This window comes from Balaenoptera physalus (assembly GCF_965194825.1).
Source record: "Balaenoptera physalus genome assembly, chromosome: X".
NCBI classification, from domain to species: domain Eukaryota; kingdom Metazoa; phylum Chordata; class Mammalia; order Artiodactyla; family Balaenopteridae; genus Balaenoptera; species Balaenoptera physalus.
The window spans coordinates 45,739,502-45,754,991 of record NC_138903.1 but is presented as its reverse complement, the minus strand read 5'-3'; the positions used below and the strand labels follow the sequence as shown (position 1 = coordinate 45,754,991).

The following is a 15,490-nucleotide window of genomic DNA, read 5'->3' as shown; positions in this document are numbered from 1 at the left end:
GCTTTGCATCACATGATTCTGCAGGGTATCATTCACACTGTGCACATCATAGATATTTGCATTTATTATGACAATTTTCTGGCAGGTATTAATAAAATGTTTTGAGGAAGAGATACCATATTCCAATTCACACAAAGGTACCATATGACTTAGCAGAAGCTCATGGTCTAAAGTGATTAATATCTCAACACAGCTGTAAAACACTGGGGTCGGGGAGCTCTGTATTATAGAGGGTTGAGGCCCTGGCAGAACTAAAAAAATTATAGCAAACATTCATTAAGTGTATACTATGTGCCAGGCACTACACTAGACACTTTATAACCCTTAAAATCCCTTGAATCTTTACAACTTGTTGTGGTATTAATATTCTGACCTAAAAAATGAGCAACATGAGACTCAGAGAGATTTATTAAATATAACCAAGGTCACACAGCTAGAAGGTGGTTAAGCTGGTAAATAAACCCAGGTATAGCTGATTCTAGAACATAAATACTTTTCTGCTGTACCATGCTGCCTCTTTTTTTTTTATTCTTTTGGCCGTGCCACGCGGCATGTGGGATCTTATTTCCCCAACCAGGGATTGAACCCATGCCCCCTGCAGTGGAAGCGCAGAGTCTTAACCACTGGACCACCAGGGAAATCCCCATGCTGCCTTCTTAAAGTGAGAGGATATAAAAATCAATGTATTAGAGTTCTTATACCTTGGGTTTCTGGAAGTCACACTGATCTGTCAATGCTAAGGCACTGAATATTCCTATGGCAATTTCAAGCAGTAGTTCCTCTGAATACTGGGTGACAGACAAGCAACCTATGTCTATACCCATACCGGGAGGAAAATCATTCCATATACCCTAGTTTCTCCACTTCTTATCGGCTAGATTTTCTCGGTTTATTTTGGCTTTTCTGGTTATAATTCCTAAAATGATCTGGAACCTTTCCTGAAGCTTCCAGCACACACATCTGTCTGGCCTCCATTCTTACTCAGTCTTTTTTAGAACTGGACAATTCTCCCGTATTTCGTGATGATGAAACTGACCTAGCCAATTTCAGAGCCTACACCATGAGAAGTGGTTATGGTGAACATTTGAGAAGAGAATCCAGTTATTAATGAAATCTTTCAAGTTTGGAGGTGATCCCTATTCAAAGCGATAAACTCTTTATAACCTTTACTCCATTTTCTGGAGCTCAATGTGGAGTTTCTGGGAGTATTTACCAGATTCCAAAACTGACTGAAGGCTACCAAAACTCACTGCACTGAAGAGTGAATTGTGATTTCTGGAATGAATCACTTAATGATGAATAAAGGCTAACAAATCTCTGAAGATTTACACATTGCCAGTATAAACCCAGAATAATTAAACTGTCTAGGATTCAAACCCTGGCTCTTCCAGTGATAGCTGTGTGACCTTGGGAAAATTCTTCCATCTCTTTTTCTTGGTTTCTTCACATGTAAAACAAGGATGAGAGTTCCTATATTATACGATTGTTCCAAGAATTAAATGATTAAACAAACTATGTAAAGTTCTTATAGTAGTAGTATACATGGTAGGTGTATAATTATATGCAATAAATGGAAAGTATTTTAATTAACTTTTATTATGAATCTTTTTTTCATTTTTACCAAGATCTGATTTTTCTCACAAAGACCTTTCCACAGCATTACATTAATCAGATACCTGTACTGTCTAATGCTGAGCAAGATTACACTTCAAATTGAAGGCCTTTCTACATTCACTGCACTATGAACTCACTGATACCAAATAAGGCTAAATCCTAAGGAAAGCATACTCATATTTTTTACATACATTGAGGGTCTTGCCTTTATGAATCACTTAATGATAGATAAGACTTAGCCTCTAATTGAAGGCTTATTCATTCTAGTAGTTTCTCTCCACTATGAATTTGCAGATGATAAACAAGGATCTCCTTCCATCTCCACTATGAATTTTCTGATATTCTATAAGGACTCATATCAACAAAACCCCTTTCCCACATTCATTACATGTATAAGCTTTCTTTGCACCATGAATTCTTTTTTGGCTTAATAAGATCTGAGCTAGATCTGAAAAGCCTTCCACACAGGCATTGCAACCAGAGAGGTTTTTCTTCCCTTGGAACTCTCTCATATTTCAAAAGAAAATGTCTGAGCTTGTCCTGAAGTCTCTCCCAGTTTGTACCCTCATAGGGTTTCTCTTCACTATGCATTTTCATATGGTGGAAAAACCTTGATTATTCACTGCAATTTCTTTCACATTGGGAAAGTTTCCCCACCCTATGAAACTTCTGGTGTTGAAAGAGAACCGAGTTCTGCCTGAAGGCCTTCCCACATTTTTACAGCCATATTAATAAGTTCCCAGGTGTGAATCCTCAGATGTCAAATTAAGATTGGCCTCATGACTAAAAATTCCTTTATATTCATTACCGTCACAGGATTTCTCTCTACTAGAGTACTCTGAGGCATCAACCTTGAACACTAACAAAAGACTTTTAGACACTAATCATACATGTAGGGCTTCTGTGCATCAAAAATTTCCCAGTGTCTCACACATTCTAAAAACTTTGCAGAGTCATAGTCCTATGAACCATATCTCTATGCTCTTTCTCCTAGGGGCTTTCCTCATATAACAGACATCTAGCTCAGCCTTTTCTCAGCCAATGCACTCTCAGCCTTTCTCTTCAGTAGGATTATTTTTATAAGTGGCAGTATTGTGCCCGCAACAGACTTGCCTGGAGAAAGGAATATGTTAGATTCTTCCCTGCCAAGCCTTCTTGCAGCCTATGTCATCACATGCCAAGTCTTCTCCACAGAAAAGACTCTGACCAATTGTTCTTGGATTCTGGATCCATAATATTCTTCGGAATTTGGCTTTTTCTGAGATTTCCCTCATTGAAATAGATCCTACTCTTAGTCATAACCTTATCATCTAAAATGATAGATCCTCAAACATAAATGGGCAAAAAACATAAGTAAACCAGTCACAAAAAAGGAAATATAAAAAATAAATACATGAAATATTTTACCTTATCAGTCATCAATAACTGTAAATTGAAACAACCATGTGAGATTAACTGTTCCTCTCATTCTCACCAAGCAGTTTATATGAGTGCATGTTTGACTGTTGTTCTTGCTGGTATGAATGTAAACTGGTAAAAACTTCTAGAAAACAACTTTCCAGTGTGTAATTATGAGCCAGAGAATAGTCGTACCTTTTGAGCCAGTAATTACTCTTTAAACAATCTACCGAACAAAATGGTCAGATATGCAAATAAAGATTCATGTACAAAACGATTCATTGAAGCATTTATATTAGTGAAAAAATGGAAACACACAAAATATCCAAAAACATGGAAATGGTTAAATAAATTGCAGTATACTCTTATGATGGGATATTACGCAGGCAACAAAAATGTTGCCCAAAATTGTTACTGACAAGGGAGATTCTCATGTGAGATAATTTTTAAAGAAAGCAGGTTTTAGAGGAGAAAGCATGGGTTGAATTGTGTCCCTTTAAAATTCACATGTTGAAGTCCTAACCTCCAGTAACTCAGAATGTGACTGTATCTGGATATAGGACCTTTAAAGAGGTAATTTAGTTAAGATGAGATCATTAGGGTAGGCCTTTATCCAATATGACTGGTGTCCTTATAAGAAGAAGTTAGAACATAGAGACACAAAGAGGGAAGACCATGTGAAGACACAGGGAGGAAAAGATAGCCATCTATGAGCCAAGGAGAGAGGACTGAGAAGAAACCAACCCAGTCAACACCTTGATCTTAGACTTCTAGGCCTCAGAATTCTGAGGAAATAAATTTCTGCCATTTAAGATACCCAGCCTGTGGTACTTTGTTATGGCAGTCCTAGCAAACTAATACAGCAGGATACAAAATTGTATATACTCAAAAGAAATATATCAATTAGTTAATACGATTTATATCTGGGTAATGAAATGGACAATTTTTATTTCCTTCCTTATAAAGTTTTGTTGTTCTCCAAAATCCTCACGATGAGCATGTGTCTACCTTTATAATACAAAGTATGTAAAAAAAAAGATAAAGATATCCATAAGCAAACAAAGAATAGACAGAAAAAACACATATAACTTTTACCTGATGAAATGAAACTGCCAAAATGAGGTAGAAAGAAAATTAGTCAGAAAACTAAGGTCTAGGGACTTCATGGCTTTGTCTCATTTTTAGGTGGCCTCCCAACTCAGGGAGAGAGGGACTTGGAGAAGCAAAGTGATGTGAGGATGACTAGTTTGTTTGGAGGCTAATGGCAGAGACAACGAAAGAGATTCAACTGAGTGGAAATGGGAAGATGACCTGAACAAAGGAGGTGTTGAATGTGTAGAACTAAGAGAGAAAAGCAAGGATTTGGAAGAAGAGAGACAGCAAGAGATTCATTTTCTGGGCACTGAAGAAGGGGAAGCAATAGAGAAGGGAGAAGTAACTGGGCATGCTAACAAAAAGGTAACCAAAAAGAAAATAGGAAAAGAAAGATTCTCTTTTGCCTGATTTTATGGCACCCACCAGATGGAGAGTTTGAGAGGGGTATAGGGGTTTAGAATATGTCACCCCAAAATATGCCATGTTGGCATATTGATTATTTTGAATTAAAGGTACTTGAGAACCAGCTGGTGCAAGAACAATACTCTGACACTCCTTTGTCCCCCTGAAAGCAGGAGAAAACTTTCTCAAGAGAAAGATATCCTCCCTGTACCAGAAGGGTAGAAGGCATCCTTATCACCAGAGATAGGGAATTTAGGGCCCGAGAAGGCTGTACAAACAAACCTTGTTAATTCTTTACTATTTACTATTTCTAGGCCAAACCCCTTTGCCTTGTCGAGTCTTCACAAATACATTGTTTTTTTAATCTACAAGGTATAACAGCTCTCTGCTCTGATCACTTGAGTCTCACATTTTTGTGGGACTCCTGTACATACAAAATTAAATTTGTTTTTCTCCTGCTAATCTGTCTTATGTCAGTTTAATTATTAGACCAGTCAAGGGACCTATAAAGGAAGAAGGGAAAATTTTCCCGCCCCTACAGTTGCAACAATAAAGACAACAACTACTACAACTGTTTAGTAAGCATATACCAAGCACAAACACTCACTGAAATACTATATTTCACATGGAAACCTTGAGAGATAGGTATTATTATTACAAATGTATAGATGAAGAAACTGATGGTCAGAGAGGGAAACTGAGTTACTCAATATTTTAGAATTAGTAAGTAGGGGAACTGACAGCCAATTCAAGTATGCCTGGCTTTTAAGCTCCTGTGTTTTCCACCATGCAAAGGGGCCTTGTGGGCATTCACCAACCAAAATTCCAAAACTATCCTAACACTATCTAATAAAGCTGTAAGTTCACAAGTCCCTCCCTACCTCAGTTTCCTTCCTTTGCTCACCTAAGAGGATTTCTTTCTGGGTTCTTTTGTCCTTAGCTCTTTCCAAATTCAGCTGGGAATTTATTTTGGTCTTTTGATGTGGAAAATCCTGCAGTTGAAAAGGAAATAAAAGTTTGTGGTTAGAGCTGGGGTACTGCATGTCCCTAAATTCAGTTCTGAAGGGTACGGGGGGGGGGGTGATGGAAGGGGGTTTCTTACTTATTAGATGTTTTAGAACCAGGCAAAGGTCTTGTGAAAGAGGCATAGAAATGCTTGTGTTCCCAAGAGCCACGGAGAGGGCGCTGACCTTGAGGGATGAAAACCTGATAAGAAAAACACAAGTCATTTACTCTCCATGGATTTGTTCCATAATCCAGGAACAAAAAACACTGGAATCCAAAGGTTACAGTGCACTGAATTGGTTAAGCACATAGGCTTCAGGGTTGAATAGAGCAAGGCTAAAATCCCAATGTTACTTCTTACTTGCTATTGGACCTTGGGCAAATATCCTTACTTTTCTGAGCACTGGATGTGTGCAAAGGGAGTGTTGCCTGCCATTCCAGTAAACAACAAATGTTGCCAGCCATCAAGTCAGCAGCCACTGCAGCCGCCTCCCACCCCTCCCGCATGGTGCGCCCTGAAGGGAATTCACGATGGAGAAAAACAGGAAGCATTCTGTGCTGGGGATACTGGCCCTAGACAGTTATAAGATGCGTATCTAAGGAATAATTTGAGCCCAGACTCTTGCATCTTCCCATACACAGAAAAGTACTAAAATCGTTAACTTGAGATGTCTATTTTTGTGATTAGCAGTAATATTTTGATGTTCGACTACATTTTTTTCCAGCAAAGAACTCCTATATACCCTGTCTCCTCCCTTAGTAAGGTCCCCGAATCAAACTTAACTCCCTACTTTTAGGTTGTACATATTTCCTCAGCCAACAGATCTTTCCTCTATAAAATAAAGAAAATAAAAACCCAAAAGGTAATGAGACGTTCTGAGCCTAAACCTAATCTCAAAAGAAAATGAAAGAGTTCTAGGAAAATTTGCTAGTTCTGCCCCCCAGCTTGTTTGGACAAACCCTCATGATAAAACAACTAAAAAAAATCTTGGTGAAAAAGAAGTAACAACTACTTGAAAACAACAAAAAGACAGGGCGATAAAAATATGGAAATATCAGAGCAACACCATGGGAAAAGGGGAACCTAGAGAAGTAAATATAAGCAGAGAGGCAATCCCCCCAAAATTTAACTTTCTATATTTCAGTTGCGTTGAAAGGCAAAGGAAACAGATAAAGCCCAGAACTACACAGAGTAGGAAAACTATCAGGAGACCCTCCCTACAATAAGCTGGGACCCCAAAGACTACCATCTCGGGGTAGGATGAATGGGAAGCAGGTCATTTTGTAGCTCAGGTTGAACTATAGGACTTGCCCTGGGATCCTTGAACCTTGAATTAGACAAAGAAGCAAATCAACAGGATCAGCTGATAACAGAAAAGACTTCAAACACTGGGATTAGCAAACACAAACCATAAAATCAGTATTTTACCATGGATAAAGAAATAAGTAACAAACTTAAAGATATTTCCAAGCAACAGGAAACTCTTAACAAGTGGTATATCATAATTAAACCTAATCAACTTAAAAAAAAATACAATACCCCAAATGAAAAACTCAAGGGATAGCTTTAATCAGGAGATTAGGAAAATAATTTGTGAAAATTTAAAACAAGTCAGAGGAAATTAATAAGAGACAAAAGATGGAAAGTACAGAAGAGTGTAAGAGACTCAAACTGGTCTCACTCACTGACGCAGGTGTCAGGATTTTGTAAAAGTGATCACACTGAATCTTAACAACTACTTTACGAGGCACAAAATATATAATTTCACTGATAATACAGAAAATCCTTTTCAGACCTTTCTCCATTTCTACAAGCAAAATTGGGCTCCAGACCTGCTTTTTCTTTAAAAATAGCTAGTGAAATTCCAGAGCCTAACTTTACAAATGCAAATGTTCACAATCAACAAAAGGAAACTCAAAAAGAGATGTGGGCTCTGTACTCTCTCCCTACAGCCTTGGAGGGGTGGAAACCATTTTGCTTCACAATTATTTCAAATAATCTAAATTTGAAAGATGTTAAATTGAGAATTTTAATGAGAATGTCAATCTTGTTCTCTTTTACAATATGGAGACTTATGAATATTCATAACTGCTACCAACTAATTCTATTCTCTGTTAATACATATCTTTCCTTAGAAGTATTATTTAAAGAAAAGCATTTTATAAGACTCCTGCAACTTTAGAAATTGATGCTTATTTCTATGAAAATAACCCACAAAAGAAATGTGTAATTCTAATTAAGTATCTTATTTGGTAATTCATTAACCTGGTGTGGTAGACTGAATAATGGCTTTCCCAAGATGTCCACATCTTGATCCTGTGAGTATGTCACCTTACACGGCAAATGGGACTTTGCATGTGTGATTAAGGATCTTGAGATGGAGAGATTATTCTAAATTATACTGGTGGGCTCAATGTAATTACAAGAGTCTATAAGAAGGAAGCAGGAGGATGAGAGTCAGAGAAGGAGATATGATCATGAAAGTAGAAGGTCAGAGTCAGAGAGTTGAAGATGATATACTGGTAGATCTGAAGATAGGGAAAAGGACCATTAACCAAGGGAACGCCGGTAGCCTTTAAGAAGCCGGAAAAAGCAAGGAAACCGATTTCCCCCTAGAGCCTCTGGAGGGAGCTCGGCCCTGCCAACACCTTGATTTTAGGACTGCTGACCTCCAGAACTACAAGATAATAAATCTGTGTTTATTATCTATGTTTGCCACAATTTATTACAGCAGTAATAGGAAACTAATACATCTGGTAAAGCTGAAATTGCCATCTCTATATTTAAAAACAGATTAATACTTCTAAGACCATTCTGACAAATTAGGAAAAGATCATTGGCACTTTCCTCTCTACCCATAGGCATGGATAAACAAATATAAATCCATGATTCTGCTGGATTTACTATATAACAAATACTTTGAGAGGATATATTTCTTTTAAATGAACAGTGTCATGATTTCTATTTCATCAGTGAGAAAAATGAAACCCCTAAGGTCAGTACACTATAAGCTAGGATTTAAACCCCTGTCTACTGGCTACAAAGTCCAGTATTATTTCACTACATCTTGCCGTCTCTCAAGCTGCTTGGGGTGTGATGAAGACAGGGTAGAACATCTAAATGTATTCCTCAAACAACCCAGAGCTGCACAAAAGACTCCATGTTTGTGAGATACTCTACCTTTTTTGCTTTAACTCGATGCTCTCACAGTAAGCAACATGCTGTTTTCTTAGTTTGACTTCCCAAGTACCCCAAATGACATACCCTAGAGAGAGGACCTGAGTGTTCTCGCCACAAGAAAATATTAGTGTGAGACGTGTGTGCTTTTCTCTCTGAACCTATCTTAGTCTCAGTAAGTTAATTTGTATTTGTTCATCACCAAGTTTCATTTTAGCATTTCACAAATGCTAAAGACCAAATCCTGGACAGTAGTCAATTAACTGAAATACTACCACCCTGTAGACTCTTTTATTAAGTACTGTTAAAATTTCCAAATAAAGGTAATTTCCTTTCTTTGATGACTTCTAAAGTATTTACGTGTCAAACACAGCTCATTAGAGCATGAGGCCTCAGAGATGCTCAAGTGAAATTGTTTCAGAAAAGAATTCTACTTTACTTTATACACAATGATATCAACTTACAGAGGTATACGGACTGAAAGGGAAAAATAATTACAGTTATTCACAAATTACATTAACAAACCAAAACCACTTTGTGATAATTCACTAAGCTGTACAGGTATAATTCATGTACTTTTAAGTATGATTTACATAAATGTTATATAAAAACTCAATAAAATCTACAAACAAACAATTGGATCTAGAGAAAGAGGTTAGTAAGGTGAATGGATCTAAAAACTATACACCAGAAATAAGCATTCCCATATACCACTCACAATGAATTACAAAATGTAATTTAAAAATATTAGTGAGAGCAACAAAAACTATCAGTACACAGAAATATACCTAACAAAATATGCATGAGACCCTTGCAGAGAAAATTATAATAAACTTTTTTCAAAGACGTTAAAAATACCTAGATAGGGCTTCCCTGGTGGCGCAGTGGTTGAGAATCTGCCTGCCGATGCAGGGGACACGGGTTCGAGCCCTGGTCAGGGAAGATCCCACATGCCACAGAGCGGCTGGGCCCATGAGCCACAGCTACTGAGCCTGCACGTCTGGAGCCTGTGCTCCGCAACAAGAGAGGCCACGATAGTGAGAAGCCCGTGCACCGCGATGAAGAGTGGCCCCCTCTTGCCACAACTGGAGAAAGCCCTCGCACAGAAATGAAGACCCAACACAGCCAAAAATAAATAAGTAAATAAATTAAAAAAAAAAACCTAGATAAAAGGAGAGATAAACCACGTTCATTGTTGTAAAGATGCCATTTCTGTATCTATAATATATAACTAAAATGCAGTTCTAATCAAAATTTCAGTTTCTTAGAGACCATATTAAGCTTATCTCAAAATTCATATGGAAAAGTAAAAGGCAAAGAATATACTTTTTTTTTTCAAAGAATATACTTTTGAGGAAGAGTTAAGGAAGGGGTCTCTCCCTACCAAATATTAAGATGCATTACAAAACTATAGTAATTAACAGTGCAATACTAGTATAGAAATAGACAAATAGAACAGTGGAAGAGAACAGAAAGCCTAGAAACAGATATATACATACATTACAACTTGGTATATTATAGAGACAGCATTATAAATCTGTGGAGAAAGAACAGACAACTCAGTAAATAGTCCTTGAACCACCAATTAATCATTCAGAAAAAAAAATTAAGATCTCTGCATCATACAGTACATAAAAATAAATTCCAAGTGAATCATAAACCTGATTGTGAAAAGAAAATTATAAAAATTTTACAGGAAGATACTGTAAAACACCTTTATGAAATCAAGGTGAGAAAGAATTCCCTAAACAAGATGCAAACAACATGTCATAAAGAGAAACTGATAATTTCATGGGGAAATGGAAGTAGCTGCTCTTCCATGAAGGCTAAGGTGATCAATATTATAGCATAAACTGAACCATTTATGAAACTATTTCTATTTGCCCCCTTTCCCTAGCTCTTCTAGACCAGAGTGGCCTCTCAACTGCTCATTTCTTCAGGTACTTCCCAAGCTCAAGGCTAGATGACAGACCCAGGCAGCTACCATACATGGTCTAAATGACCACCTGCTCTCTGGTCCCCACACTCAGAGGATTCTCAGCCACTGCCAGATTAACTGCTACTTCTATGGAAAATTAAGTTCTTACCATGGTGCCTTCCAGGAGGCCTTCTCTGAGCCCCGGGGTTAGAGATACCCTCCTCCATATTTCTAATGAAAGCACCACACCCTGGTCTCTCTGTCATAACACTCCCTGTTGTAATGTCTGTGTCTATCTCACCCACCAGACTCAGTAGAAAATATATCTAATTCAACAACATGTCCTCATTATGCAGCAAAGAATCTATATCACTTCATTTTTTACTTATTTTCTTGATTGATTAATTAATTAATGGTCTAGCTAACTTTTCTAAGGCTTGAAATCAATCTATCTTCCCCACGGGTATCCTAGCACTTCTGACATTCTCAGACTATGTATGTTTTCCTCTCTCACCTTCTATAACTTCCCTCTTTCTTCACTCATACTTCGTGTCTACCAGGGCCCTGGGAAAATATTTTTCTGATAACCAAGAAAACAGAGGGAATGAAAAGTAGCAAGCCACGCTCATTGCCTCTTGAAGCTGTCAGTTCACTATTCTCCTTCCCACCTAGAATCTTTCCTTTGTGACCTCCAGGATCCCCCTCCTTGAAAAATAAGCTTACCACACCCTTCAGTGATGTATAGAACACCTCATTCACCTTCTAGCCATAAAAGAAATAGTTCTCTCCTGAGCCTGCTGGTTCTCCCACATCCCTGGCCTCAAAATTCCCAACTGGTAAACGACACACACTGGTATGTGAAACCTCTGCATAACATGCTACTCAAGCAGTATCTGTCAGATGGACATCCTCAGGTGGCTTGCCCTGTGATACAGGGCAGAGCCCAACATGTTGTAAAAGATAACAAGGTCCTATACTAACTGTATTGTAGGACTACACTGTAGTGTTCAACTGGTAGTAAAGAAGGATGATGTTTTCTAGAATAACTCTGCCTTGTGAGTATGTATGGAAATGCAGCCAAGAGCATTAAACAGATTGACACAAATAGAAGCCAAAGGATGAAAGGACATCAAGTGGAGAACCACAATAAATATGCCACTGTTTTCAATATCTTGAAAATTCAAATTCTCAACATGCATAGAGAAAGCAAAAATAATAACAGTAGTAAAAAGTAAAGAAACAGCGAACTAAAATACGAAATAAGCATCTCTTAACTTTAAATATGCTCTAATATTAGTGAAATAAATCAGGTCCAATAAGTACATTAAATACTAATTTTAATTAAGGTTTGGAATTATTTATTATTCCATTACTAGTTTTAAAATTAAAAAACAATACATATGTATAATATTTCACACCTTCATATAAAACATTTTGTCAATTTTCTGAAAGTTGATAAACTCATATGCAATTTTTGATCACTACAAGTGTATTTCTACAAAATTCAGGAAATTAAAGGTGTGCCATAAACAAACAAACATAAGATGAGACTCTAGGAAGCAATCCAAATGCCTACCCAGCCATCTTCACTTCTAACTGGCCACAGAAATAAACCAACCAAGGTTCTCAATCTTTGAGATTTTGGGAAAGAAACAAACAAGCCAGGGCCCTCCCTAAGGAAAAGACTCCCTAAGGGACAGACTGTGGAAAAGAAAGGAACAAGCCAGCTCCCTCCTTGGAGATGGCTAAAGATGGTTGTTCAAGGATCCTCCGAAGACATAGGGTCATCTAAGCCACTACCCCAGTCTTCATATTCTGCTATCCATAGATGTTAATTATCTCTGATCATTTCCTGGTTCTGGTTCTTGACCCTTGAGTTTGAGGAAGAGTTAATTGAGTCAGAGCCCATCCACAGAACCCCTGGCTAATTGCTAAGATCAATTGTTTGGACCATCCAAGAAAGAGGAGCATTGTAGGATGCTAACCCAGCCGTCTTCATTCTCAAATGGCCTCAAAGGCTGAGCAACCACACTCAATTCTAGGGCCCAACTCTTGGGCTTAGAAATTCTGGAAAAGATAGGACCAAACCAAGGTTCTCCTACTGAAGCAGCTAAGGGCAACTGTTCCAAGAGAAATGTGAAATAGTAACCAAGACCCCCATATCCACAGCAAATTATAAGTCCTGGCTATCCCTGATCATCTCTGAGCCATAGTTTTCTGGCCTCAAGACTGGGGGAGAAAAGAACCAAGGTATGTATCCTCATATACTTTAAGTGGGAGTTAAAATTGATGCAATCCTTTTGAAAATCAATTTCCCATTATCTAGTAAAGCTGAAAATATGCATAAACTAATACCAGATAGTCCCTCTCCCAGATATATATCTTAGAGAAACTCAAGCACATGTGGAACAGGAGACATATATAAGAACAGCAGTACCGTTCACAATACCCAAAAACTGAAAGCAATACAAATGTCCATAAACAGTAGAATGTATAGACAGATGTGTGTGTGCACATGTGTCTGTATACACAGGCAAAGAAATGATTACCATAAAAGGCAAGTCAGGATAAATGGTTACCTCTGGGAGAGAAACAGGGATAAGACGAGGCTTCTGGATAACTTGCAATGCTCTATATTTGGTCCTGGAAGGTTCTTTTATGGGTGTTTACTTTATAATTATTCATTTTAGTGTACATTTACATTTTATGCAACTTTTGGTATTTTTGTTATATTGCACAATTCGAAAAACATTAAAAAAAAAAAGAAAAGAATGAATTCGGGCCTCCCTATGGAACTCCCTTAAAGCATCCCCTAAGAGCACGTGTTCTCAACCTTTCTGAGATAAGGAATGACATAAAAAGCATCCACCCCTCTGTAAAAGCTATGGGGACTGGTTATCCACATTCATTTACAATAGGATTCTTGGAAAGGGAAGCCTGGGCAGGCCAGGGTCTTACCAGCAGTGCCATTTCCCTTAAAGTTGCTAAGGGCAGTTGTTCAAGTCCCTCCAGGTACAGGAATCAGTGAATAGAATGCTATCTTAGCTCCCCTTACATTCAAGATTTTACCACCAGTCCTTTCTTGGCCCTGGTTATTGGCAAAAATAAAAAATAAAATAAGGTTTGTGAAGTAACGACAAAGTTGAAACAAAGCCAGGACTATCCAAGGGATCTGCTGCAAAGCTGGTTAAGAGCAACTACTTACGCTGGCCATTTCTGCTTCCATTCCCTAACTCTTCCTCCCTTCTGTAAAAATCCTCACTCCTTTGTCATGCCATGTGCCTCTTAGCTACACTCACCCCTTCTTCCACAAAAGAGCATCTTTCTCACCTTCCTCTCTACTCTTACACCCTAAACCTTTCCTACTATCTTTGATGATCTCATGGCTAACTTGTCCATCACCCCAGCTTCACAGTTCCTTGACCTCCTCTACTCCAACTCACCCACCCACGGAACCTTCTCATCATCCAGAACTACTTTCGCTCTGAAATCTTAAGCTCCTATATCTTACTCTGACCATGATTTCTTGTCTGCCATTCCAGCTCTATCTAACATCCACTCTGAGCTTTGAAATCTCCACACAGCTTCACTGACACCCACCCACATATTCACACAGCTTCTCCTCTGGTTCTACAGAATCCTCCTGAGAACACACTTTTTCCTGATGATACTAAATCCCATGGTCTATAACCTGAAGTTATCTCATCGGTAACCTCAATAATCTACTTAGCCCCTCAAACCTCCCACCACCCAAAATCATCATCACACATTCACAAGTCTAAAATCAAACCCAATGTTTGCCTTCCTTGCTCCCACTTTTTGGCAGCCGAACACACCTGGAAAAAAGGACAAGACTAAAAACATTTTATTTCCAGCTCAGAGAGGTGTTCATTACTGCCCATCAATCTTCGCTCATTCCCCAAAGAAGGGTGCAACCTTCTTCCTCTTTCCTCTGGCTCCTGGTCATCCCCTCTCACACTCCAGAATGCCCTTACTGCCTTATTCAGAGAGACTATATTGGGGCAAGAAAGAAACTCCCTTAATCTCTTGCCTTTCCAAAACCTCACAAACAAGCCTTTCTGACCCTCTTTAACTCTGATATCAGAAGTGATGCCCTTTCTCTTGTTCATGGCCAGTCCTTCCACGTATTCTCTATACCACATCTTTTCCACATTTGCTTCTCCAGTTACCCCCTTTCTCTCCTGTATTTTCAATAACCTCTGTTTTTATTAGCTCCTCCTCTGCAGAACATATAAACATGCTCAAATCTCTCATCCTAAAAATATATATATACCATTTGTTATCTATTCTACTTTTCACAGACAAGAGTCTTGACACAGTAGTCTACATTCACTTCATCAACACTTTCGCCAATTACACTACTGGCCTGCTGTATTTTAGCCTTCATCAATGCACTGATCCATACACGCTCACTGCCCTGGTTTCCCCTAAATCCTTAACCTAACAGAACCCTCTCAAATCCACATGTTATATATCCATGTAGATAAATTTCACATTTTATATTTTTAAAAGTTTAAGATAGTAGTTTTAAAAAAGAAGTGCAATACATGTTCATTAGTGTACAACAGTGCCTGGCACAGAGAAACACATAAAAGGAGATAAGCATCTTCAATCATCATTCCACCCTCCCAGAGATAACTGTTAAAGCTACATTCTAACCTCTGGGAGAAGCTGAAAAAAAATCACCTCACTCCCCCTCATACCCTTAAATCCCAGGAAGGAGAGGAGGAAGAGGAATTCTCAGATTACTCAAGGATACACAACTGGGCCTCGGTGCCAACTGGTGGAGCTTTGAAGAGGAAGAGCACAATAGGCAAAAGTTTTGGTGTGGCCTGTTAAAGAAAAAATTATTCTGACAC

General features: G+C 38.3%; 1 protein-coding gene across 4 annotated transcripts in view; it reads right to left on the bottom strand.

Moving 5' to 3' along the window:
* Positions 1-15,490, bottom strand: part of MAGED1 (MAGE family member D1) — a 64,402-nt gene that overhangs the window by 32,545 nt on the left and 16,367 nt on the right. For 2 of the 4 annotated variants that reach the window (XM_082445155.1, XM_082445156.1), the window contains 2 exons: positions 5,612-5,715; positions 5,414-5,501 (listed from right to left, as the gene is read on the bottom strand). The exons of the other annotated variants lie outside the window; for them this stretch is intronic. The gene's annotated coding sequence lies outside the window, so the exon portion shown is untranslated. The remainder of the gene's footprint in view (positions 1-5,413; positions 5,502-5,611; positions 5,716-15,490) is intronic. 4 annotated transcript variants of the gene reach the window in all.